The 26,210-nt window shown below is 39.8% G+C and overlaps 1 protein-coding gene across 4 annotated transcripts in view; it reads left to right on the top strand.

Annotated features, from left to right (window-relative positions):
- LOC124292641 (two pore potassium channel protein sup-9-like) overlaps window positions 1–26,210 on the top strand; it is a 1,036,556-nt gene that overhangs the window by 53,351 nt on the left and 956,995 nt on the right. Inside the window, exon 1 of one of the 4 annotated variants that reach the window (XM_046729985.1) lies at window positions 17,088–17,271. The exons of the other annotated variants lie outside the window; for them this stretch is intronic. The gene's annotated coding sequence lies outside the window, so the exon portion shown is untranslated. Of the gene's footprint in view, window positions 1–17,087; window positions 17,272–26,210 lie in introns of those variants that run through there. 4 annotated transcript variants of the gene reach the window in all.

The following is a 26,210-nucleotide window of genomic DNA, read 5'->3' as shown; positions in this document are numbered from 1 at the left end:
CTTAGGGTTATCATTAAAAATCTCTTGATTAGTATTGATGACAAATTTTATTAATATTATTGTTATAAAAATATAGGTTATACGTATACTTAATTAAAAATTCAAGTGCATTTTGCAAATTACACACATTAAAAGAAAACATTAAAAAAACATGTGTTCACAACAACGCAGTATACGAGTATAACTAGTAACGTATATTCACTACGAAATATTAAGGGAATCTGAGTATGTAGATGGTTCAACTGCTAGCCAAACTAGGAACTAGTGCGGGTAGGTTGCTCGAATGCCTTGTGGCTGTCAGTGAAGTGGTCGGTCATCAAAGAAAAGCTTTATTACATTGTAATTACGTGAAAAATTTGAACCACCGTAAATAACGGAGTTTCCTCCACGAAAAACTAAAGCTAAAACATATTGCTGTGTGTACAATTGTACAAGTAAAGCGTGTCGAGAAGATACAGTTAGGTTTTTCCATTTTCCTTCGGAGAAGCAAAGTTTGGTTAGAATTATCAGTAAATTCGGCAACGAAGAAGCAATTGATCGACGAGTAGCATGGATTAAAGTTTTAAAAATGAACAAAAAGGTCTCTTCTACAATGAGAGTGTGCTCACTTCATTTTACAGCAGAAGATTTTATTTTAACACGTAAGTGACATGAACCTATTTTCCATAAGAGTATTGTATGAAGCGGAGACTGGTGATATTTTTGCCAAAAAGCATTTTTTTTTAAATTCTCAACTGATTAAAATAAGTTGTTGGAGAAAATCCTTCCAGCAAATTTTAGATCATCGTAGTATAGGCTTTGAAAAAAAATTTCAGCCTCCTGTGATGAAGATGTATGTGCAAGGAGCCTTTCAAAGGTTCTGCTTACCGCTGCCGAAAATTCCTCGCCCATATATTTTCATCGCACGAGGCTGAAATATTTTTCAATGGCTATCCTACCACAGTTTAAAAATTGGTAAAAAGATTTTCTCATACGACAATTTTTTAATGATAATGCGAATTTCACCAAAGTCCCCGCTTAAGTAACTATAATCGTTGTTATGCTAAGTAACATTTAAATATTATATGTTGAAGGTGGAAATTAAATACGGCATCTTAAGAAAATGAGTATTCCATCACGTAATCTTCCCGTTCGATTAATAAAAGAGGACACCAATCTACAATTAGAGAGAGAAGCTTGCAACAATGTTCGAAAGATAAGGATCTATCAAAGATCTCTAATCAAGCAGCAAAATAACAATGCCGTACTTAGTGATATGATCGTGGGAACAAGTAATGCTTCTGAAACAGTCAGTATCAAAGAAGAACATTACATAGAAACTGCATCTACCACAGAATTCGTTGCAGAGCCGATTGGGAATGAAAGCACTGAAGATGATTCAAAGACATTTATTGATGTAGGAATACAAGTTCAAAGTGATTACATTACCTCGAAATTTTCAGCTTTAATTAATAGCGATAGTGAATTAAGTACACTCACAGGTATTCAAAGTATCGATTTTCTCAACACAATCGAAAAATTAGAATCGTAAAGCCATCCGACTCATATTCAAAGCTTAATTTACGAGAAGCAATAATTATGACTTTCATAAAATTGAAGCAAAATATGTCTTACGCAGTGTTAGCAATTTTGTTTCACTGTTGTACGCCTGAAACTTGTAAGGATAGAATCTATGAAATGTTAAATATTTTGAATACTTGTTTAATACCTGCAATTTTTTGGCCAACAAAGGATAATATTTTGAAGAATATACCACAATGCTTCGCAGGCTTTGAAGATGTCAGAGTTGTCATAGATTGTACGGAAATTCCAATTCAGTAGTCAGAAAAATTGTATTGCCAAATTGTAACTTATTCTTACTACAAAACTACGTACACTGTAAAATTCATGACCGGTGTAACACCGGCTGGATTAATTTCATTTGTCAGTAAAGCGTACGGTGGGCGTGCTTCTGACAACGCGATCTTTGAACAGAGCGGAATATTGGGAAAATTGGACAAAAAGGATGCGATTATGGTTGATCGAGGATTTACTGTTGACGATATCTGCAAAAAAAAAAAACCAATTTTCAGAGTCAGACGCAATTTCAACTCGTAAAATCGCTAAAGCTAGAGTTAATGTTAAAAGAAGTAATCAAAGATTGAGAACTTTCGAAATATTAAGTACCAAAATGCCTGTTTGTATGCTCCCCAAAGTCGAAGAAATTTTCAACATTATCAGTGCTGTTGTAAATTTAAGTGCTCCGGTTCTGAAAGACGATAAATTTTAATTGTGGAGGGTAATAAAAAATATGTACTGTGTTAAGTTTCAATCAGTGTTTATTATAAAAAAAAGGAAAGTTGCATTATAATAAATAAATGAGATTTTATGAGATAAACAATATATCAAGACGTTCAAATTTCAGTTCCAGATTCATCTTGCTTATTCCTTGATTCTTCGTCACATATATTATGTACCACATGATTGAAATAAATCGTTTTTAACGATTGTAACAATTCTTTTGCGTATCTTTCGTCATAATCGACAGAAAGCGTTGCTAGACCATTATCGGACGGTGTATAAATTGTAAAATCAGTGGATGATAAATTTAATACCGCCATCCCTATTTGTACTTGGGTATAATGTAAGTGACGTCGTTTCAAACATATTTGATCATTTTCTACCGTTAACCATTTTATATGATGATTTATTTTTACCTTCGTATGGGCATTTTATTTCAATTAATTTTGATAGTCTATTGTTTTCAAACACTACTCCATCGGGTGAGTATCCTAACCAAGGATTATCTCTTGATACAATAAGTTCACATTTTCACATCCCACTACCTCCGCAGATAGTAACGTTTTGTAGGCTTCGCGTGCTATTGGCTCATTATCCAATCCGTGTTTCGTACAAGAATTACTAAATCCTTTAGCGTGGAAATAATTTAATGACTTTTTGTCCAATCAGGTTTCTTATTGTTTTGATAAGTAAATATTGAATACGCGTCACTACACGTGATACGAAGTTGTCTCTCTTTTTTCCACACTGAATAAAATTTTGTGCACTCTCTGCAAATAGTATTAACATCTCTTTCCAATCGACTAAGTACTTTTGTACAGCATTCTTGAACAGGTGCAACTCTGAACTCTCGTAAGTTATGAAGAAACTCAGAAGACTTTTGGTTATCAAAGATAGCAGTGACTTTATCGGGATTTATTGCATCCGAGTTATTATTACAGTCCTGTACACGCTCATGTCTCCCAATGCTAAAGTTCAAAAAAAAGAACAGAAGAGTGCATCAAATTAGTATTTCATATTTTTAATATCGACCCAATCACTTATTCTGTAAAATTGAAGAAAAATGTTGTGAAAGTGGAGCAAGGATTATTTATCCATTTTTCATCGACGTTACATTTTTTGTGTAAATAAAATTTTTAAAAAAGCAGAAACTTATGATGCATGTTAAAATTGTTTAACCCTTCAGGACATGGGTTATGAGATTTTCTCTCATGCTCAACGTAGATCTCAAATATCTTTTAAAATTCAAATGGAAAGACTACTTGAAAATTTTTGTATCCTCCTGTTACGGGGTAGATTGCGTAGGCTCCGATGAGCGGTAATCGGAGCTTACTCCACGCCCAGCCAAGGTGTTATTTGGCTATTGTAGGGTCCGTTCACGTCGACTATGCACTCGCGTGCTACTACTCCCAATGCAGGAAGGGAATGGAATAGAAAGGGATCGGTATTAAGGGAAGGTAAACGATTTAAAGTATATGATTATTTATTAGTGGTCAATGCAACGGAGTCGGTCAAGGGAAAAAGGGTATGGTCTTGGTTTAGAGGGATAGGTGTCTTGCTTGAGTGCTGGGATGGATCTGCCGCTTCTGCCGGATGTAGCAGGCAAGCTAGCCGCGAGTTACAGGAGAACCTGCTGACTCGCGAACGATAAGGGTAGACTACAGAGCGTAAGGTAACTAAGAGCGTGGGAAAGGAATATGAAGTCTGGAGGACGTAACACGCCCCCCCTTGGGGAAGAACATTCGGTGAGGGTACGAAATAGAATGTTCGGAAGGAAGCGGAAGGCCATGAAACGTAGTGACTCACTTACAGAATATTACAAAGAAAGATCTTAAAATCTAGCGCCTAAATGTTAGTGCGCGTTTAAGTGGGTTAGTGTACATTTGAATAAAAAAAAATTTTATAAATGACATCTTATCGTACTGAATCACTTACAGAATATTACAAAGAAGGGTCTTAAAATATAGCGCCTAGATGTTAGTGCGCGTTTAAGTGGGTTAGTATACATTTGAATAAAAGAAAAAAAATTATAAATGACATCTTATCGTACTGAATCACTTACAGAATATTACAAAGAGGAGTCTTAAAATATAGCGCCTAGATGTTAGTGCGCGTTTAAGTGGGTTAGTATACATTTGAATAAAAAAAAATTTATAAATGACATCTTATAAATGTGGTGGTATATATGATAGATATTGTATATATGGTAGATATTGTGTATGTTATAAACGAAACTTATGCAACGTGCTGATGATTATATTATGGCTGCAGATTATTATGGGCAGAATAAGGCAATGAAAGAATATGATTGCTAATAGCGGAGGGCTTAGCGCCAGACTTCGAGTGATTCGGAGCTATTGTTAAGGGTCTGCTCGGGGAGCAATTTACGCGGCCTAGATATGCCTAGTGCCGTCATTTCAATTTCCGATTGGGTCCCGAGTAGCGACGAAGAGCGAGGAGGCAGGTCATCGGAAAATGGTATTATTTCTAGGTGCGGGTGGTGGATGGCATGGCGCATAGGAATTTGGGGTTTTGTACGACGCGGGTGAGGGATATGTCGTGTCCTTCCCAATTTGCAGCAAGAGTACAGCCTTGAGATTTTGCTAAATAACGAGATTTTGTAGCAGAAGAAAGCTACTGAGAGGGACGCGAGGCCGATGCCGCTATAACCAAGGCTGGTAGTGAGGCGGTGCATGTTATCTCGCGTGCGATAATGTGTGCTTAGGTCAGCTGAGCGTTCCAGTATATCATTCAGGGAGACGCTGGTGACTGCAAGATCGTGGGGGTTAATATGCGATGGTGCGCGAACGGGAGGGATGGCAACAAGGGATAAGTCGGTGGAAATATTAAAATCAAGACTGAGGGATACTTGACTTAGATCCAAGGTAACTTTGGGGACGTAGGAGAGGGTCTCGGTAGATTGTGAGCGTTTCGAAGTTTTGAGAGTGACCTCAGAAGTACTAGCCGTACACAGGTCGTCTAGGGTGATAATGCCTGAACCGGAAAGTGTGACACGAGAGGTCTGGTCATTTGGGCAGAGAGTATGAAGAGTCTCAGGAGTGGAAGCTGAGAAAATCCAAGAATTAGATGTTGATAATTCCGTCCAGTAGGTTCCATCGAATGCGGTCAATCTGATATCACATTGTTTTGAAATTTTTCTGGACGGGTTCAGAAAAAGGTCTACCTCGCAGAGTTTGTGAGTCGACGGTCGGAAAAGCGGTTGTGTCAACTTACATATGAATTTTCCTAAGGATAAAATGCATTTACTAAATTTGGATTCCGAGATTTGAAAGTACGACGCTCGGTTAAGTGCTATAGCTATGTAGTCGCTGCCAGGTTGAATGTAAGCGAATTTGTTATTTGCAGAGTCGTATGTCTGTCTAACGGGGACGGGAAGCAGTCGGTACAGGTCAAAAGCCTCGGAGTTGAGCAACGGAATAGATATCACATAAAGCAGTCTGGGTTCGTAATACGCTATGTCGATTTTAGAGATTCGAATCAGTTCTTCAGCGTAATTTGGATCCATTGGAATAGGAAACTCTATTTGTGGTCTGAGTGACTGGATATGTTTAAGACTGGAAATAATTTGTTCTGGTGATAGAATTTTAGGGTGGACGATACCTTTTTGAGCGAAGAGGATAGCGTTTACTAAGCTGGACAGGTCAAGTTCGTATTCGTTCAAGTGTCGGTCCAGGTCAATTAGTCGGTTAAGTAAAGTCGTTCTGAAGGTATTGTTGGCGATTAAGGCTTTTGAAATAGCTGCATCAGTCGAGAGGGCCGTGAGTAATTTATGTTGTTCGCGGTCGTGGCTTATCATGCTGTTGATTTCTTTCCCGTAGACGCCCAACGTTGACTGTACGATATTTGTCTGTTTGTTAAGCAGGGATGCTAAGTGTCTACTGTCGTTGTACAAGTTGTCAATTTGTTGGTTAAAATATTCTCCGTCTTTTACGTCTAGGGTGCCGAATAAGGATTTTGATACGCTACCAATGAAATTAATCGCGCCTCGTGTTCCGCGATGGTGGGCTAATTTAGCAAGTTCGGAGTGAGTGGATTCGCTTGCGCGATGGCCAACTAAATATTCTATTCGGTTTTGGTATAGTTTCATGGTTTTTATTCTATCAGCCAACATTTGAATATGGTCACCGGTGTAACAGTAGTTTTTGGCGACAGAGCATTTACCTTCTATTATGGTTAAGAATTCTGATGTTTGGTCAAGTCGGTCGAATAAATATTGGAGGTCTATGTAGTTCAGTAAAGTCCATTCTTTGTTATATGTACGTAGGTCTTGCAATTGTTCGAAGAAGATTCCCGGGTTCTGATTCAGTTGCTTAATCGCGACGTTAGTCGAATCGTCTGTCTTGCTGTCGAGAGCACTGCACCTGCAACGATATGCAAGAGTATGAGACGTAATGTAACGCGATCGCAGGCAATTTGGTAGCATATGGCTGTTGATTTTTTTTTTTTATTTTAATTGCTTTCTTCTTGTGCCAATTTCAATTTATTGAAATGAACGATTTTAGTTTTTTGGGGGGTAATCCAAATTTCAGCGTTGATATTGTTAATTATACGCTTAATCGTATACGCTCCTTTATAGTGGTCGTCGAATTTGGATCGGGTTTCGTTCAGTAGATAGACCTTTTGACCTGCTTCGAAATTTTGGCTGTTGACGTTACGGTCGTAATACGTCTTGGAACGATGCTTTGCTTGTTGTAGGTTGGACGCGGCGTGTTTTCGTATGCTGGATAGATTAGCGATTAAGTCTAGAAGGAAGGAATCGTAGGAACGAGTATACGCGCTGGCAGGGTTCGCGTCTGTTGGGAGTCTGGCTTGAGAGCCAAAAATTAGTTGGTGGGGGGTGAAGTTAGTACCTTCGTGCTTCGCGGTGTTATAACAAAAGATTGCAAAGCGGATGTAATCGTCCCAGTCTTTACCAGCATCCGTGTAGTGTTTGATGTGCTCAGTGAGAACAAGGTGACTGCGTTCTAGCGATCCGTTAGACTGTGGGCGGTAAGCTGTGGTTCGTATTTGCTTAATTTTGAAAAGTTTACAAAGATGTTTGATGACTGTGCTCATAAAATTCTGTCCTTGGTCTGTGAGTATTGCTCGAGGAGCACCGTAACGTGTAATGTATTCTTTTGCGAATGCTGCGCCTATAGTTTTGGCGGTGGCATCAGGTAAAGGGATGGCGTCCAGGAATTTTGTCAAATTGCATTGTATTGTCAAAAGATATTTGTTGTTCGATTTAGTAAGGGGTAGAGGTCCAACAATATCTAATGCCACTTTGTCGAATGCATCGGCAGGCGTGTCCGTTATCATCATTGGCAATTTGGTTTTTACTCTGACCAATTTTTTTCTTTGGCAACTCTCGCAAGTTCTTATGGAATCTTGGATTTGTTCTTTCATACGGGGCCAAAAATACTTTTGTCTAATGCGGTTATATATTTTAGTGACACCTTGATGACCGCCGATCAACGATTCGTGGCATTCTCTGATTATTTCTTTTCGTAAACATTCGTCTGGGATGACAGTCGTGTTTCGACAAAGGATGATTTGAATTTCTAAGTCTGCGAAAATATAGGATAGAAGTTTTCGGATAACGCGAGGATCGAGAGCGTCTAAACTGTCATCGGTTATCGGGAGGGCAAGAGACTTTAGGTTTGAATCGGCTAAAGCCGTTTTCAGTTTGGACAATAGCTTGAAGATATCGTATAGATTGCTTTTATCTGAGCCTTTTGTTTTCAATACTAGGGTGAAAATACGTCGACTATTGTGCTTAGATTCAATGATATCAAATTTTCGCGGACGAGGCCTCATTACTATTTTTGGGTCTATCATATTCTCGCCGGCAAGTTGGGCTGGTATACCTTTGATCCAAGCGCAGTCTGTCGATATGAAGTGCGCATAGTTGGTTTTGAGCATCAAAAGTCCATCATTGGTATCTTTGACATTGTCCGATACTGGTATGTCGTCCAAGTTGTCAATAAAATACGCGAAACCGTGAGGGTCATTAATTTGATCATCGTTAGTGTTGAGAGCACTGTCATGGTTATGGTCAGTAATTTCCATATGGGAGTCGAATTGTTGAGTGCACGTATAGTATTCAGCGTCTGTGAGCAAGTCGGAACTGTCGTCGTTATCGGAGGTGGGCGGGAGGGGCGAGGGGGGAGGGGAACAGGAGTGTAAGGAAGGGTTCGTCGGCCTGGAAGTAGCGGGGGGGTATCTCCTAGCGGGACGCGGAGGCCCGACAGGGGAGGGCATGATGACGTCAGTGGGTGGGGGTGGAGGTGGAATCGGACGAGGTGCTGCAGGTTTAGTCGGACGTTCCGATTCCTTTCGCAGATGGCGGCGGGGGGGTAATCCAGATGTGGAAGGGACAGGGTCAGGGAGGTTAGTATAAACGGGTGGGGGTGTAATGCAGGGGCGCGCGGTGGCAGGAAGCGGAGAGTCGAGGCGGCAAACGGTGATTCTTATTTTCGAATTTTTGAAAACGTAATGGATCATTCTGCGTACCGCGCTCCATTCTAATTTGTCAAGTCCGCAACCTATCAATGGTATCGAGACGGATGTTACGCCATCTTCTTGCAAGGTTTTCCTAAAGTTAACCAAGGTGTCAAAAAAAACGTGGGGCAAGGGTTTGTCGCTGTATTTGGATTTCGTAACTAGGTTATAGATTTTCCGGTTACCATGTACCACAGAAATAACGTCAGTCACAGTCGGGTCGAATTCTCTAAGTTGTTCGCGGTTTATGAATCTACGTTCTGTCAGTTCTGAAGCGATTCCTTTTGACATTTGGCAGTCAGCCGATATGCAATGAGCCAAGTTATCCTTTTGCTGTAATAGGTCAGCTTTTATTTCTTTGATACGTCTATTACGCATGAGAGGAAAAGTTTCGCTTTCTATGAGGAAATCGCTATAAGCAGGGCCCGGTAAATCGGTGGTTGGACAAAGGTCATCGGTTCCTGATTCAGTTTCTGGGGTCTGTAAGTCATCCGAGCTAAGGGAAGAATCTGAAAAATAGCTCAGGTATGGTCTTTTATGAGGCCCAGGATTTGTTGAAGAATTTGTTTCGCGATGGCGTTTAGGTTGGTGATGTTCTGGGATCGGTGCCGGGGTAACGAGGGGGGTTTTGAGCAACGGAGTTTCTTTATCGCTGAACTCATCGTCGGAGAGATCAGAGGAATCAGAGGCATCAGAGGAGTATATCATTTTACAGGGTTGTGAGATTTTAGGGTGTTTCAGTGGAGCTGGGTTGGTGGACTCGTCTGTGGTCTGTCGAGGGCGTCTGGGGTACTGATGAGTCTTTTTAGTGCGTTTTTTTGGTTTATCGCTAGAGGCTTCAGTCGTTGGACGGGGGCGTTTTGCATCTATGGGAAGAATTTGAGCGGTGTCGGGCGGTGCGTTCCTGGACAGAGCATCAGCGTTGGTATTAGATTTTCCGGACTTGTATTTCGTATCGAAGTCGTACTCTGCTAGTTCTAAGCTCCATCGTAATAAACGGGAATTAGGCTTCTTGACGCTTTTTACCCATTTGAGTGGCTCGTGGTCTGTTATTAAAGTGAACTTCTGACCATAGATGTAGGGGCGGAAGTGATTCATACTCCAGTAGGCGGCTAAGAATTCTTTATCAGGTACCGAGTAGTTTAATTCAGCGGGCTTGAGGGCTCGGGATGCGTATGCTACCGGTAGGTCGGCACCGTCTTTATCTTGACTGAGAACTGCACCCATCGCGAATTTTGACGCGTCTGTAGTGAGCGTGAATGGTTTGTTGAAGTCCGGGTGTTGTAGAATTGGTTCTTTGCATAAACAATCGCGTAAGGTTTCAAAGGCAGATTGGTGTTCGGACGTCCAGATGAAAGGGGTATCCTTCTTCGTTAAATTGTTAAGGCATTTAGCAATTTTTCCAAAATTTGGAACAAATCTTCGGTAATAACCTAAAAGGCCAAGGAACTGTCTAACGTTTTTGGGACTTTTGGGGACAGGATACTCTTTTACAGCTATTAATTTACCAGGGTCAGGTTTTACTCCTGACTCAGTTATGAGGTGTCCGAGGTAAACGACTTCCTTGCGCAAGAATTCGCACTTGTCTGGCTGTAGAGTTAAACCAGCAGCGGTTAGTCGCTTCATTAATTTCCGAAATTTAATGTCATGTTCTTGCAAGTTTCGAGCGTAAATAACTATGTCATCTAAATATACGAACATCTCGTTGCCTTGTAGGCCTAGAAGGACTTGGTCCATGAGCCTTTGAAACGTGGCGGGGGCGTTCTTTAGTCCGAAGGGCATACGAGAAAATTCATAATGGCCTCTAGGTGTCGAAAATGCAGTTTTCGTGCTGTGGTCCGGATGCATGGGAATTTGGTGGAACCCGGAAGCAAGGTCGAATGTGGAAAAGTATTTAGCTGAGCCAAGCTGGTCAAGGATTTCCGTGATATCGGGCATGGGGTATGCGTCGCCGACTGTTTTTTCGTTAAGTTTTCTGTAGTCGATTACCATACGCCATCGTTTATTGCCGTCACTATCCGGTTTTTTTTGGAACGATCCACACCGGGGAATTATACGGAGATGAGGAATGTTTAATAAGATTTTGTTTGAGTAGTTTATCAACTTGGGATTCGATTTCGTCTTTGTGAATTTTGGGAAAACGGTATTGTTTGGTATGAATAGGCGTATTGTCCATCGTGGGGATAGTGTGATGAGATAAATTGGTGTGGCCTAATTTATCACCTGGGAGGTAAAAGAGATGGTTAAATTCTGTTACGAGGTTAAATATAGATTGTTTTTCGGTCTCATTCAAATGATCAAGATGTAAGCTGTTCTTTAGGACGTCCAATCTTTCTGACCTACTGTCAGTCAAGAGTACTGTTGCGGCACCGGGACAGGGTGTACTGTCGTCAGGGATAGGAGGATCGGATTGCAGTTGCGCGAGGTCAGTGGACTGGATGGGGCAGGAGGGGGGATTATTAGTCGGTCGCGATGTACGCTTGGCGGCAGAAAGAATTAATGAGTTGCTGAGGAGAGGGCCTGGGTGCAAAACGAGGGTTTTGGCGCGGGCATCGCTGTGGTGGTTACTCGATGCAGTGGGCGTAGCGTTGGGCGTGACTGTACTCAGTGGCTCGTCGAACTCGTCTAGGGTTACTGTTGGGGGTCTTATCTCTACGGCAGATTCGTTACAATTGAACGCGTACGAGTAAGCTATGCCGTTCTGGTTTTCAACTAACGCTTCACCACATAGAACATTGTTGCCTAAATCGATGCGTTTAAGGTAACCTACTTTAGTGTCTGGGTTCGCAACTATTAGTGGGATGGCTTTCACGGTACGGGCCTGTATTGTAATTACGCGCGTTTTTTCGGGCGCGGACGAGGGTTCATCGAATTTACTAAAGTGGATTGGCAATGAGGATCCAAGCATCACCGAGTTTGAGTTGAAAGAAATAGTTGCTTTCTCTTTTCGTAAGAAGGGCTGGCCTAAGATGCCGTCGTGCGGAATCGGAAACGAGTCAGGGACCAAGTGAAAGGTATGGGATTTATTATTAAAACGTATTTCCGTTTTTGCGATAGTTTGCGTCTTTTTGTCTGTTATACCAGTCAGCGTCAAACGTTCGTCGGTTGTTCGTCGTACAAGGGGCCTAACGGAACTTTCTTTGACCAAGTTGACGTCTGCACCGGTGTCAATAATAAATGTAGATATTTTTATTAGCTCGGGGGTGTCGATCGAAATTAGTGGAGGGTCAGCTGAAGCTGTTATGAGGATATGACTTGAAGATCGGAACGCTAGTTGTTTGCATTGCTCGCGGGCGCGTTCTCCCCGCGGGCGATGTTCCCGTTTAAATGTTTATTTGAGTCAGCATTGCCTTGGTTATTATGCGGAAAGGATCTACATCGGTCTACTGTGTGGCCTCTGCGATTACAATTGCCGCAGTATAGTTCTTGATTTCTGTTGGTCCTGTTGCATTCATCGTGGAAGTGGCCCATTCTGCGACATTTAGTACAATATCTTTTACTTTGCAAACGGTGACATTCCGTGATGGAGTGACCCTGGTGGTTACAAAATTGACAAGTGCTGGGCAGAGCATTAACGTGGTCAGCAGAACTGGTGTTCGGATGGAGCGCTTGGGCGTAGGTTCCGGGTTCGGTACGAGGCGCTGGTTGATAAACGTAACCACGTGTGGGCAATGACATCAGGGGGGGGGATAGAGGAGGCCGCGGTGGGCACCTGAGACGGAGGAGCAGTATGGGGGGGTAACGGCAGACACATGGGTGTAGAGGGGGTAAAATAGTGTGCAGAGAATTGCATCTGACGGTTAATTAGCTCGGCTTCTTCACCTTCGGCGATGCTGACGGCAGTTTCGAAGGTTGGTAATGGTCTGATAGTAGCGATTCTCCACTCCAATTCTGGCCGAAGCCCTCTAATAAACGATCTAGAGGTATCCTTCTTTAGATCGTTCAGTAGAAGCGTTGCTAAGTCTGGTGGGTGTTTGGCTATGATTGCTGTGCTTATTTCTTTTGATATTGCTCTTATTCTGCACGAGTAATCTATGATGCGCTCATATGGTTGTTGTGTAATTCTATCTAATTGAGCGGATAACTGGCGTATGGGGATATCCGGGCGGTATGCTCGGCTAAGGGCAGTTATGAGGTCCTCGACGTCATTACAGTTAATGCCTATTAAATATTGAGATGCGGGGCCTGTAACCTTTGATTGCGCAAATTTGGCGAAAGTCATTTTATCCGAAGCTTTTATAAGAGTCTCTACGTGACGTAATTGTTCTACAAATGAGTCAAAGGGCATGTTGTGGCCGTCAAAAGGGGGGATTGTCGGCAAGACATCTTTTACTGACCAAAAATTTGAACCGGTTTCGTTAATTGGTGCCATGTTGATTTAAGCAGGGTATTGCAAGTACAGGAATAAAAATATCAACTCAATACTAAGACTTAGAATAGACTTACAGGGCGAAGGTAAACGCAAAAACAGAGTACAGCATGGTTCTAGGCAGCTGGACGCAGGTGAAACTTGAAGAGGCGATACACGTCATGCGTCGGCACGAGGAGGGTATAGATGAGGTACTCCGTGGCGTGTTGATAAATAAGTGTGGTAATCCAGGTCTTAGGGCGATGTCACTTTCGGGTCCAGGTTCTCGTCTCAACAGGGTTGCAGGAGTCCGAATGAGCGGGAAGGGTCCATTCAATATTTGTCGGTTCGAAGGGTGATGTGTCCAGATGCGGTGTGCGGCTTAACTTGGCTATCGCACTGAATTTCCACTCGCTACACAGTTATTCGACGTCGTACGTATCGATGAATTTCAATAGTACCAAAATGTGACGGAGTTATTGAAATTGGGGACTGTTTGCAGAGCCTGTGTCCGTGGTGAGTTGAATAGGTTCTGCGTGCCTGTCACAGTACTTTGTGGCCCAGAGTTCTTTCGTAACACGGCTATCACTGATTGGTACGGCGTTAGAAATTTTGAGCACTGAACACTTTCGTAGAAAACATGCAGCACTGCACTGACGAGTAGGTCGACGGGCAAAACCGCTGCCACCAAAATGTTACGGGGTAGATTGCGTAGGCTCCGATGAGCGGTAATCGGAGCTTACTCCACGCCCAGCCAAGGTGTTATTTGGCTATTGTAGGGTCCGTTCACGTCGACTATGCACTCGCGTGCTACTACTCCCAATGCAGGAAGGGAATGGAATAGAAAGGGATCGGTATTAAGGGAAGGTAAACGATTTAAAGTATATGATTATTTATTAGTGGTCAATGCAACGGAGTCGGTCAAGGGAAAAAGGGTATGGTCTTGGTTTAGAGGGATAGGTGTCTTGCTTGAGTGCTGGGATGGATCTGCCGCTTCTGCCGGATGTAGCAGGCAAGCTAGCCGCGAGTTACAGGAGAACCTGCTGACTCGCGAACGATAAGGGTAGACTACAGAGCGTAAGGTAACTAAGAGCGTGGGAAAGGAATATGAAGTCTGGAGGACGTAACACTCCTATAATTTAGTTTTCTAGATACACATTCATTAAAAACTGTTTTTTTTAAATCAAAATTGCGAAAAAAAATAATTTTTTGGAGAACATGAGATTTTTTCTCATGGCCAGAGTATTAAAGGGTGAGAGATTTTAGCTTTCGTTTTTTTTCGGCCTAGTTCGGGTCGTTCCGTAGTATGCGTCCGCCATACTTGTTTACATGATACATATACCTAAAGAATAATTGTGCAATGTTGTGCTGTGTTATCTGCTTTCAAAAATGTAAAATTTATAATTTAATTGTTGATATTCATTAAATGAATATTATTAAAAGGTGTTAAATAAACGTAAGTCAATATTTTTGTTTTATATATAACCCTGACAAATACCTTTTATGAGTACTTAGATCTAAGTTATTTTGCATTGTGAATATTTAATTGACATTACTTTAATAATAAATTCGAGCAATTATTTTAGCTTAAAAAACATTGAAAATTATAAATAAATGATATTTTCTTAAGAAAGCTGTATTTAAAATATACTGAGCGCATGCGCAGAAGCCATGAGATTTTTTCTCATGGCCAGAGTAAATAATGGCAGTCAAAACACCCATGTCCTGAAGGGTTAAAAACTTATAATACATATTCAAATTGTCTAATGAAATCCCTCGATAAATCAATATTATTTACATAAATTAATTGTCTTTAAGAACCTAAAGAATACAGCTCTTGTGGATATTTTGATTCTTCATTCTGAAATAAACTGCATAAAAATTTGAGAAAAATATAAAGCTTGAAATTGATCTCATTTACAGGTGTTTTGATAGAGCTGACCATGGATTCATGCATCATGTTTCGAAATAATTGTTCTTGTTCTTCCCATTGGCTACTATCACTTATCTTCTTTTCGTTGATTTTGCAATTCTTTTCTTTTTTCAAAAGAAAACATTTGTGCTGGTCTAATGATTGTACCCCCTATTGTTCCAATGTTGATTTACGCGGCTCTTTCCATGCGCATTTTTTATTCGTACACGAAATAACGTGTAATGCTTCTAAATCGTGCCTGTCAAAAATTTATAAGCGTGATAAGTAATAAAAATAATAAATGTTAATACAAATACTTGTCAGGTTTGAATAAAGTATAATACTTACCGATTACAATACAGAAGAACTGCCACAATATGTTTACACACATTTCCTAACCCCGCTTTACACGTGCATCGCATTTCAACAATTTCGCCGTGAGATGATATTTTTCCCTTTATTTCGTGTGGGTCACCTTTTAATTGTGATGTTTGAAGACGAAAAGCAATAATTTGAACAATATTATTGCTATAATTATTTGTCGTTTTGCCGCAGCAAATCACGTGCTCATTATTAATCAAATTTTCACCTCCAATGAAACATTCACTGCTCGGTGTTGCACTGGTAAATTTACAAATCTCCTGGACCGTAACTTTCATGTTTCAAACACTTTTTTCCGTATTATTACTATTTTCATTTACAAATAATCGTACGTTCACGTATGTCTGTGCGTGCTAGCTAGTCAGAGCTTCGTCAGAGAAACCTACCGGCAGTAATTTCGAATGCTGCCACTAGGCGCCAAAAAATTAGGCCACGCCTCGAGTAAGATTCCCAGCCGCACGGTCTTACATACAGGTCTGGAAACTCCCATCGTGTGGGTAGTTCGCTTATGGATGCCAGACGTGTAGTTCATGCATTGCCCACTGTGATCACTGGGATCTAAATTCCGGCGCGACGACGATGGGTGGGGGAAGTGAGATAGAGGCAGCGCTAGCTTTTCAATCTCTGTCGCCTCAATGCATATTTCTCGTTTTTGATATTATTGTAGACTATTATAACACGCAGTAAAACGCAAATGCTTATTTTACGAAACCTCTGACCGTTCCAATTTTATGACACCTGGAATTGCGTGTTCCCATTTCTCGCGCAAAACATTGTCATTAGGCACCCGGAAGAACGACACCTTTGCATTATCGGCTTTGCGGCCGGTATTGCAATGAGGAACCGCGCACCGTCTTGGCATTTTTGCCAATTTTTCAAAAATCTTTTCTTTCTTTTTTTTTAATTATATCGGGGATTTTGAGGTTAGGTTAGAGTTAGGTTTGAGTATACGCAGTAGGCGGATAGATCGCAGAGACGAGTAGTGATGGGATTACAAACTACTCCAGTGCTTCCATAAGCGTCCTACACCAGGCCCTGGTCACTAGTATAGGCGGTCTTGAAGTAATACCATTATTATTATATCCGAATCCTGCTCTGAGCCTACGCTAGATGGCGTAGCGTTTCAAGCTCCTCGTGCTTCACCCCGTCGACCATGACTTGCACCTGTCGCCTCTACTCTCATGTTCTCCTTCGCACTCCTTCTCGAACATTCCCGAGCATCAGCGAACATTCGCGAACGACAAGCAAAGCAAATCAACGACAATATTGGTTTTAATCTGTCGATGATAAGTTTCTAATCATCACAGATGAAGCCAATGAAGCCGAAACCAATTCCAAGGGATAAGCAGAGGTGCTGTGTTCTTGATTGTTCCTCTAGTCGGCGTGAAAAATCTCATCACTTTCCTAAATGCGAAATTACCGGTTCTAAGTGGGTCGAAGCTGCGGGCAATCCGCGATTATTAGACCTAACCTACTACATACATACTTCTAGTATTGCATTTTTTCGACAAACATATTCTGTTGATGAAACCCATAGAAATCATCAATTATGAATTTCTATTGGTTTCTCAATTCAATGCAGGTCTTTCATTACGTTAACTGCAAATTATCTGCATATCATCTACAGTCATCTATTATCTTATCGTAGGGATCGGAGACTACGCCAGATGGTGCTGATCGCGACTATCCTGCTTCATTTATAAATCATAGAGTGACCAGGGCCTGTCCTACCCCCACCACTTGATTTTGTGACGAGTGTCCAGACCTCTATGTAAGACCGTGCCCAGCCGGTACGACTGTACAAGAACACGTGACCAACAGCCAATGAGAGCGCAGAGAAAGACCGTAGGTACGTCGGGGATGGGAGGTCTTACTTACGTTTACGACTACGCGCAGCCTATCTCTCTCCATTATAAGTAATATTTATTTTCATGTTTGCCGATAAGTAAACCCCGGAAAAAGTGTTTGACTTTCTGTAAGTATTTTTTTCATATGTAATTAGGACACTGTTAAAATTTCAGCGTAAATAAAACACTTTATTTTGTATTAAAAAAAAAAAAAAAACAACTTTGGGGTGTTTTCTTTCAATGTTAACCCGCTCAAAAGTGTCTGCCTTATTCATTTCTGTGTTTTAAATTATCTTCAATTTCGATTAGTATTTGTTGGCCTCTGGATCAAACACTTTTTTGGGCAATATTTTTTTATACCATTCTCTTATGCGCAGTACCTGGTGTCCCCAGGTAGCTCAAGCCTACACATGTTTACCTGCTCATCTGTCTAGTAGATACTGTTAAACAAAATTTCAAGGTGCATCAAACGCTTCATGTAACATGCGTTACTATAGCTCTCCGACTAATGGGTCGATCTTTCCATTTTATAGTTGGAATGATCGCTAAGGTGGCAGGAGAAGATGGTGTTAGATGGTTCTACAAGGCTAAGCATTATTGGGAAGTGATCTAATCCCGTAGTTTCTTTGATTACTTTAAGGTTCATTATTAGTTCGAGGCAATCTGTTTTTATTCAAATTAGATCAATCACACTTGCTCCTCTTGCATTACAGAAGGTAAAGTTCGCAGGGGAGTCTCCAGGACATCTTCCGTTTAAGAGAACAAAGCCAATTTTGTGCATAAAGTTTGTAAGCCGGTTGCCTCTTTTATTTGCTACTGGATCCATGGAGCTATGTTGATATTGTATGACGGCATTCTCGGTGATTTCCTCAGGCATCTCCGGTAGTCAGCTTACCCTTGAGGTGAAGTCGCCACCCAAGATGATTAAGTCATAACTGTTGAGGATTTCCACATTCAAAATATTTTGTATCTGGTTTAGGTTACCTTTTAGATCCGAGGTTGGTTTCAGACAAATATTGCGTAGCAACACATTCAAATTTTTTCTTGTAGCGCTTGTAAAAATACATTCCCAACTTACATTATCTGTTTCTGTCTTAAAGGTTTTAGCTGCAGTTTGGAGGCCGCCACTAGGTCTGCCTCCTGCTTCTGACTTTTTGCATTGGCTGACACATTTTGATATCCTGCTAGGCAAGGTTTCTGGTTTAACGGAGCAGACAATATCCATGTTTCATAGAGACAAATTATACAAGCGTTATTTTAGAAGTTGTAAGCAGAGAGGTTATTGTATCCATGCAAATTCCAGAATACTAGGTTCATATTGCGATATGCATTTAATTTTTTGACTTTGGTTCGATGATAAATTTATCATACGTTATCCGTATTTGGCCTCCAAATATCTGGTTTTATAATTTTCTCTGAAGCTATTTCCATAGCGAAAAAGTTTACCGCCTGGAGGCCGTCTATAGTACTAGTACAGTGATGTTTACGATGAATATATTCTCTATGTGTTTCAAAGCATGTAGTGTTTCTTTTCCCTCATAAACAAATTCGTGCAACTGATTGAATTAGTTATGCCAAACAAGCTCCGGTTAGATCAACAAAGTAATGCATTTAATCGATGTAAATTTTTTGTCGTTAGATTTATCTACTTATTTTTGTAAGTTTGCATAAGTTGAAGCCTTGACCTTTGCGGTTACCTTAACGATTTCCGTCTTCGTAATTTCTCACTATCACTCCTTTGACAACGATCAAACAATTAACACGTGCCTAACCTGAGTAAATATGGAGTGTGCTGTTCGAAAAACCAAAAGTTTATCAAATATACGATTTATAATCAAATCTTATTATTTGTCGTAGTTACTAAAATATTGTGCAAATGAACAAGGTCAAAGTTATGAAAACGTACAAACTAATTTGTCAAAACTGAGAAAGGTGATACATGGAAACCGAAAGATGAAACGAGACGAAAACGAGGCGAAGTTCCAAATTGGATGCTCATGATAAGTTTTTTACGTCTATATATTTTATTTATACACATAATATATAAAACGTTCATTCACAAAATAATTTAAATGATTTGATAAAATTATTATACCTTGTGTTCTGTCATATTAAAATAGTGATGAAGAAAATTTGATCAACGAAAGTATTCAATATTTAATTAAAATTTTTTGTAATAGAAAATTAGGTATTCCGTTACATTTTATTGGGAGTACCTAATTGTTTCTTTCAACGAACATGCGCCTGGGAGGTACAATACGTAAACTTCAAAGGAAATGATATTCAGTTGATTCGAATCAATACTACACTCGATTGCGACAAGAAAGACTTTTGTTGAATCAAGGAATTTACTTGAATAAAGCATTTTGACAAACTAGCCAAAAAGGAATTATCGAATTGAAGTCATCGTATTTGGAACAAATAAGAGATACTAGATTGAAGTGGATCGACTTCAACAGAATCTATTTTGTTGGTTCAAGAATTCCTTTCCCTCCGTGTAGCTCTCCGAAGCCTTTCCAGACGAGTGGGAAGGAAAATATTCGGCAAGGTGATAAGATGGTAGGATGTACTATACTTGACAGTAACAGTTGATAAGCGTTCCGTACTGAGAATAAGCCGTATTGGTCTACATATGGAATAGGGCATATGGTACAATGAATACGCTTTGAATTAGATATATTTGAAATTCGTCGCGAGAGGCACATTTCAGACTTGTGTGTGTGACTTGTTGACATGTGTACATTAGACATCTGTATGTGGCTGTTAATGTTTGTATATCATATTACATTACATTATTTTTAGCTAATTTGAACAGATCCAGCCGTTCATTTTTAAATGATATGAAAAAATTATATCAATATTTAAGCGAGGAAAATTTGCTAGAAAGAGTACAATTTCGAAAATTTTTCAGGCGAGTTGAATAATTAATGACGTTCGATTTCGAATTTCGAATACAGGTGATGAGAGAAATTAATGACACTGTAGTCCGGGCGGCTAGGTGGTCTAGTGGAGTAAGTCTCCGGTAAAGCATCTCTAGATACCAGGTTCGATTCCTGGCTCCGTCGTCAATTTTTCAACTCACCTGAAAAATTTTCAAAATTGTACTCCTTCTAGCTTTGAATTAAGTATATTTAATCCAGAACAAACCAAATTTTAGAGTAGATATTGTTAAAAGAATGGATAATCTGATAAGTTGTCTAAATCAAAGTGAAGTCAAAATTTGACTTGAATACTATGGCAACTTTGTGTTGATAGCGACTGTAGATCACAAATAATATATGTCTAGTGAAAATAAACGTGAAAACAATAAGTTCTCTGCTCATTTATGACCCATTTTATTCGTAAACAGTTTGATCCCCAAAACGATACGAAATTTGTTAAACTGTAACTCCGTTGCATAAGTATCAAGTACATTGTACCTAAAACTTTTCGTGTATTCATAATGAAACGAATCTTGAAGACCAAATCTAATTTTGTTGAGGTTGAGTTACTAAAAATTCAATTAGCTACCAAAAAGTGCTGATAAAACGGCGTACACGTCATTTTATTAGCACTTTTTGGTAGCTAATTGAATTTTTCACTAACTAAACTCATTACAAAATGAGCCGATTTTCAAATTTCTAAGAAGATTCTGAAGAGGACACATTAGACTATCAGAAAGAAATTACTATCCCTATGTACAATTAACAAAACGTATTTATTTTAGGATATTAAAATGGGGAAAATATGGAAGTATAAAAAAAGACAATGAAACGTAACAAAAAGTGTTTGTAAGAGGTTTTCGTATATTTTCAAGTTATTTTATTTGGAAAATAGTATGTGATTAATAATAATAAATTGGGGAAGGAACCGTGTAACTTATTCAACTATGATAGCGTAAAAGCAACAACGCACTGTTTGGTGTCACTCGCAGGCGGTGAAGTAGTATCTTTGAGCCATTTTCTGCGTAAAAAACAACATACGTTTCATATGAAGTTGCCGATTTCACGTGAAAACAAAAAATTTTAGTGTCCATATTTTATAAAGCGTCCGAGTTCACGCAGAAAATTTCCTTGTTATGTGAAGTATGTGGCTTTGAATAGTATATGTAACTATTGATGCTTAAATTACGTAATAATAATTTGAATATTTTTATTGGAGTAGAAGAATATAAAAGTACAGAATAAAGTTCATTTTAATCGTGAAGTAAAGAGAGTTCTGGATTCAAATCCCTACGTTAATGACACAACCCGGATACAAACCTTTTTTATAGAAATGGAGGGTGGAGAGGAAGAGATAACCCCACCGAGACTGACAATATCGACCACCATCCGCTTTGCGCTCTACATTACCATCGTATCGATCATCGGCAAGAAATCATCCGCTTTGCGCTTTACGGTACCATCGTTTATGATGAAATTATCGATATTCTTGTTACTTTTTCACCTTCATCGATAAAACATCATGTATTCTACCTTTACCATAGTGACGTTACCATCATTAGTGAACGCTACTTCCTACCATCATCGGTAAAAAATCTCACGTTCTAGCTCTACCTACACGTATCGAGCAAGATCGAGACACAGATACGAATTCTCGCAGTTTGGCGAGGCTCAGCTTCTAAAAGGTTCTTCCATCGTGAGTCAGTACTGAGAAGGTTTTTGTATCTCTGGCAAGGGGAGTGAGACGCTGGAAGGTTAGCAACGAGGAATTTCTTAGAATTTAGGAATGGAACTTATTTGTGACCAGGTCGTCTTGTAGTAAGAAAAAATTCGTCGAGTGAAAGCCAAACAATTTATATTTATTTACAGTATGTAAAATCAACGTTTCGGACGGGCCCCGCCGATTATCTTCAGGCTAAAAAAAATTCAGAATTGTTTTGTTGAACATTCTTTTCTTTATCTTTAGATAGTGTATTGATTAGTAAAATTTTGGATTAAATTCTAAATGTAGGTATATTTATTAATCCGAAACGATGTACTGTCACTTTATTAAGAGCAGCATGTTCATGAGGAATCGGTTGCATCAAACTATATTAGTTTATGACTTTGATTAAATATTATCAATTAATATATAAAAGACCTGTTAGTAAAGGCAAAATTACAAGGTTTAGAAATGGAATTTAAGTTGCAGAAGAGCGTTACAAAATTACTTACAAATAAGTGACAACCTTTTCAGCTTAGATTTTATTTGAACGGCATGATGGAAGGTAGTGACAAGAGGATTGATTGCGATCTATTACCAAAACGATAGTTCAATATGATAGTCAATTGTCGAAAGTGAGATGTTACCAAACTGTTATTCGGCGCGAAAATTTTAAACTACAGTATATCAAAATATAGATGACTTAGATTTTGTATGTCCGTACATCTATTAACAGTATTGTTATTTTCACTAATATGGATCACCTTTTTGATGTTGCGTTTATACCAATTTGGTTCAAATGTTATACCCTTTGCATTGTCAATTTAGGAAGGCAATTTAGGAAGGCAAACAGTTCTCGGAATCATCAGACAAGTTGTGACACTACGTTGAGAAGTCCGCATTGATCGGCAAAACGTCGAAGGTTGCGAATCCACATCTACATCGATGCCGAATCAGCAGAAAACAAGCAGATCGTTTGATAAGTACCGATATGATGGCGAGAGTCCTGCATCAATCGGCAAAATATTGAAGGTTCTAAATCGTCACCTGCATCGATGACGCATTTGGAGAAAATAAACAGATCGTTTGACAAGTATCGACGTATGGCCGAGCGGCCTGGGTCGATCGGAAAAACGTTAAATTCTGGAAGGTTCTAAGTTAAATCTGAGAAAATAGGTTATGAGAATAATGGTTGATATTGAGGGGAATGACTTTATTCAGAAAACTTAAGATTACGGTTTACATAGGCCCATAATGTTGGTACAAAAGGTGATTACATATCATTTTTTTATTAAACAGTATAACGACCATGATCTAGGTAGAATAGAACAGTTTGAGAATATATTGTAGAAAGAACTTTATTTAACAGATTTAAATTGTAGCGAATATTGAGGTTTCGGCTTGATCCGCCTCGTGTCCTGGCTAACAGTCGAATGCTTCCAAAACCACCTTCCTCTGAGAGCATTCCTCAGGGCTCTCGAGTCGAGTTGTTCCGTAGTGTAAACATCCGATAACCGATCCCGCACGGTTTTCTGGCTGAGCCAGTCCTCTTCAAAAATATTTACTTCAATATCGGCTGGCTTTTATGATTCAATAAATAATTCCGCAGAAAAAACACGCCGTAAGCAGCACAGTTCAGACGTAATAATAATCCATGATGTCGATCAGATTTCAGTGTAGTATTAAATATCTTGTTCAACTTTTGCAGTGGACATCCCAAGTCTGTCAAATCGATGACTTCAACTTTTTCACGTAAAATGCTCATCAGACAATTTTTCTTTTCTAATCCCTTTACGTAAACTTTCGAAGCCTGACGTAGTACTTCACATCTAAGAGTGAACTCAAGCTGTTTGAATAGTATATCATCACTCCTCCAAGATAGTGCGTGGTAATTACGTTGTAACCATGAATTTTCACTTTTGAAATGAGCGGATAAACAATCCCAACCGTATGGTGGTTCGAAGAGGCAAACTGATGAAAGAGTTTCAGCATTGGGCAATAAAACCGCCAGCTCTTTCGGCGTAAAATCAAGACATGATCTCTTGAATCCTTGCACGTCTAGTATGAATTCCATTATTAATAATACTAAAAAAAATGTCGTAATATGTATGGCTTTATAGCAACTTTCTCATCCTACCACTTAGCGGGTTACATTCAACTATACGATCATATAAAATTGCGCAGTATGCAGATGTACCAAGCTGAAAAGTTATTTTCAGCCTCTGATTCAATACGAGTATCAACGGGACCAGATATAAGGGCTCCGTTTTGTTTCAAAAAGTTGATGAAAATTAAAGGTTTATACAGCAGAAATTCACTCTTCATCAAGAAATGCTCAGGTTCCTTGCCGTAATACGTAGCTTGGGAGTTGGCGTACATCTCGTATTGCAATGCGAAGCGATTATAACTCATGTTCAAGTTCAGGTTACCGTAGGGGTAATACTCAGAATTTAACAAGAGCTTCACATCGGTAATGTTACGGTGATCAAGATGACTGACATTTTTTCCAGTTTTGTTTTTTCGATTCGTACGAGACTCAAGTATGACGAACATCGGTTTCTCCAATTGGGCGGACGTTTTCACGGACCAAACGTATTTCCTGGTAGCAGGTGGCAAAGGATATGTGTACAGCTCCCTGCTACGGAAGCTCATGGAAACATATGAATCTTTTTCGATGAAATTCAACAGCGTAATTTTTCGTTGATCAGACGACTTTACATACGGTACTAACCATTCCACTTGATCTATAACGATTCTGAAATCTTCGTCTTGATTTTGAACAATTGCTTTCAAATCACTTTTAGATCTTGTGAGAATGAGTTTACCCTTCACGTGAACGATGATCTTGCGATAGGCTTCAGCGAAGCCCAGTGTCACGCTTTGGGGAAGATGTATATTAAAGTTACCATCGGCATCAGTTAATTTTTTCGTTCTTGCAACAGCAAGGCATCCAGCATTTTCCATAAACCAAATCTGACCAGGGCTTAGCACAGCAAAACCCCTCAGCAAGCTGGTTAAGCCAACGTTCTTGCTCCCATTAATCTCTACAGCGTTTAGTTCGTACAAGCCTCTTCGAACATATGGCCGATGGCATTACTGACCAAGGTTGTGATTGCTGTTGTAGTACCATCAGATTTAACCAATTTTCCAGACAAACTCAGTGAACTCTTGCTTGGTAATGTGCACGAATTCCGATCTTGAATGGTGATACGAAACTCATCACTGTTATTGAAACTTGATGATGCATAAGGTTTGTGCACATGTATTTCTAGGTGTGCGATTGGCTCATCGAAGACAACAGGCGTTCGAATGTTGAAAATCTCCCTTCATGGTACGTAGTAGGAAACTAAACAGCAAAATCGAAGTTTTATTTGTCGGAAATTCCTTTGCCACAAATTGTAAGCTTCAGACCCAGAGCTATCAGAAACTCCACATTCTGACGTGTTAACGGTTCGAGAACCGATCGATGACTGACTCGATTAGAACATGTCGACTTACGATTACAACTTTTCTTAGGCAATCTGTTATATGCAATACCCATCTTGTAGTGCGATTTAATGTGCAGTCTCACAGTTACAACTCCACCACAAAAATAGACCAGGTCTCCGACTGTATCGACTAACCAAAACTGTATGTGATCTGTAGTCTTAACGGTGATCGGAAGGTGAATGACGTACGCCGGCACTTCCGCAATCTTATATCCTGGCGCATGGTGGAACGACAGGGGGAAATTCGTGTATAGTGTGCACTTTGCGCTCGTTGATATAGGCACCTGTTGTAATGCTACATTCAACTCATAAAGCGTTGACTTTGAGAATGGTTACGGGCATACCTGATTCGTGAGTTTTTCTAGCTGTTAATACACGTGGTTTGAATCCGAGAAGCCGACCATTGGAATCAACTGGTTCAAAATTTACGATGTGGCTACATTTGATTTCACTGCACAACGTGTTATTGTTGGGCTTGATGCGGATTACAATGTTGATATTTTTGGAGTTTACTCCTTAAGAAACGATTTGAGTTATAGGGCCCAGTATGGAAATTATATGAGGAGTAAAATCAAGTGTAACACGAAAACTTGAGGCGTTATAGAAAGAGACAAACATTGTATATTGAACGTGCAAAAGAATGAGATGGAATACATTACACAGCATATCCTATACTCGGGGTCTCCTCTTTGTGCGGTGCTTCGTAGTCTCACTGTATTGTTCACTACCTCTGGTCAGAGATGAATGTGTGCGTATGTTTGTACGTGTGTGTTGTGTGCCTGCGTATGAATTTATAAGACGTGACGTTATCACGTCAAAATATTTGAAAA

The sequence above is a fragment of the Neodiprion lecontei genome, chromosome 1 (genome assembly GCF_021901455.1).
Source record: "Neodiprion lecontei isolate iyNeoLeco1 chromosome 1, iyNeoLeco1.1, whole genome shotgun sequence".
In the NCBI taxonomy this organism is placed as follows: Eukaryota; Metazoa; Arthropoda; class Insecta; order Hymenoptera; family Diprionidae; genus Neodiprion; species Neodiprion lecontei.
Note: the sequence above shows the minus strand (reverse complement) of the source record. Positions and strands in the feature narration are given on the sequence as shown.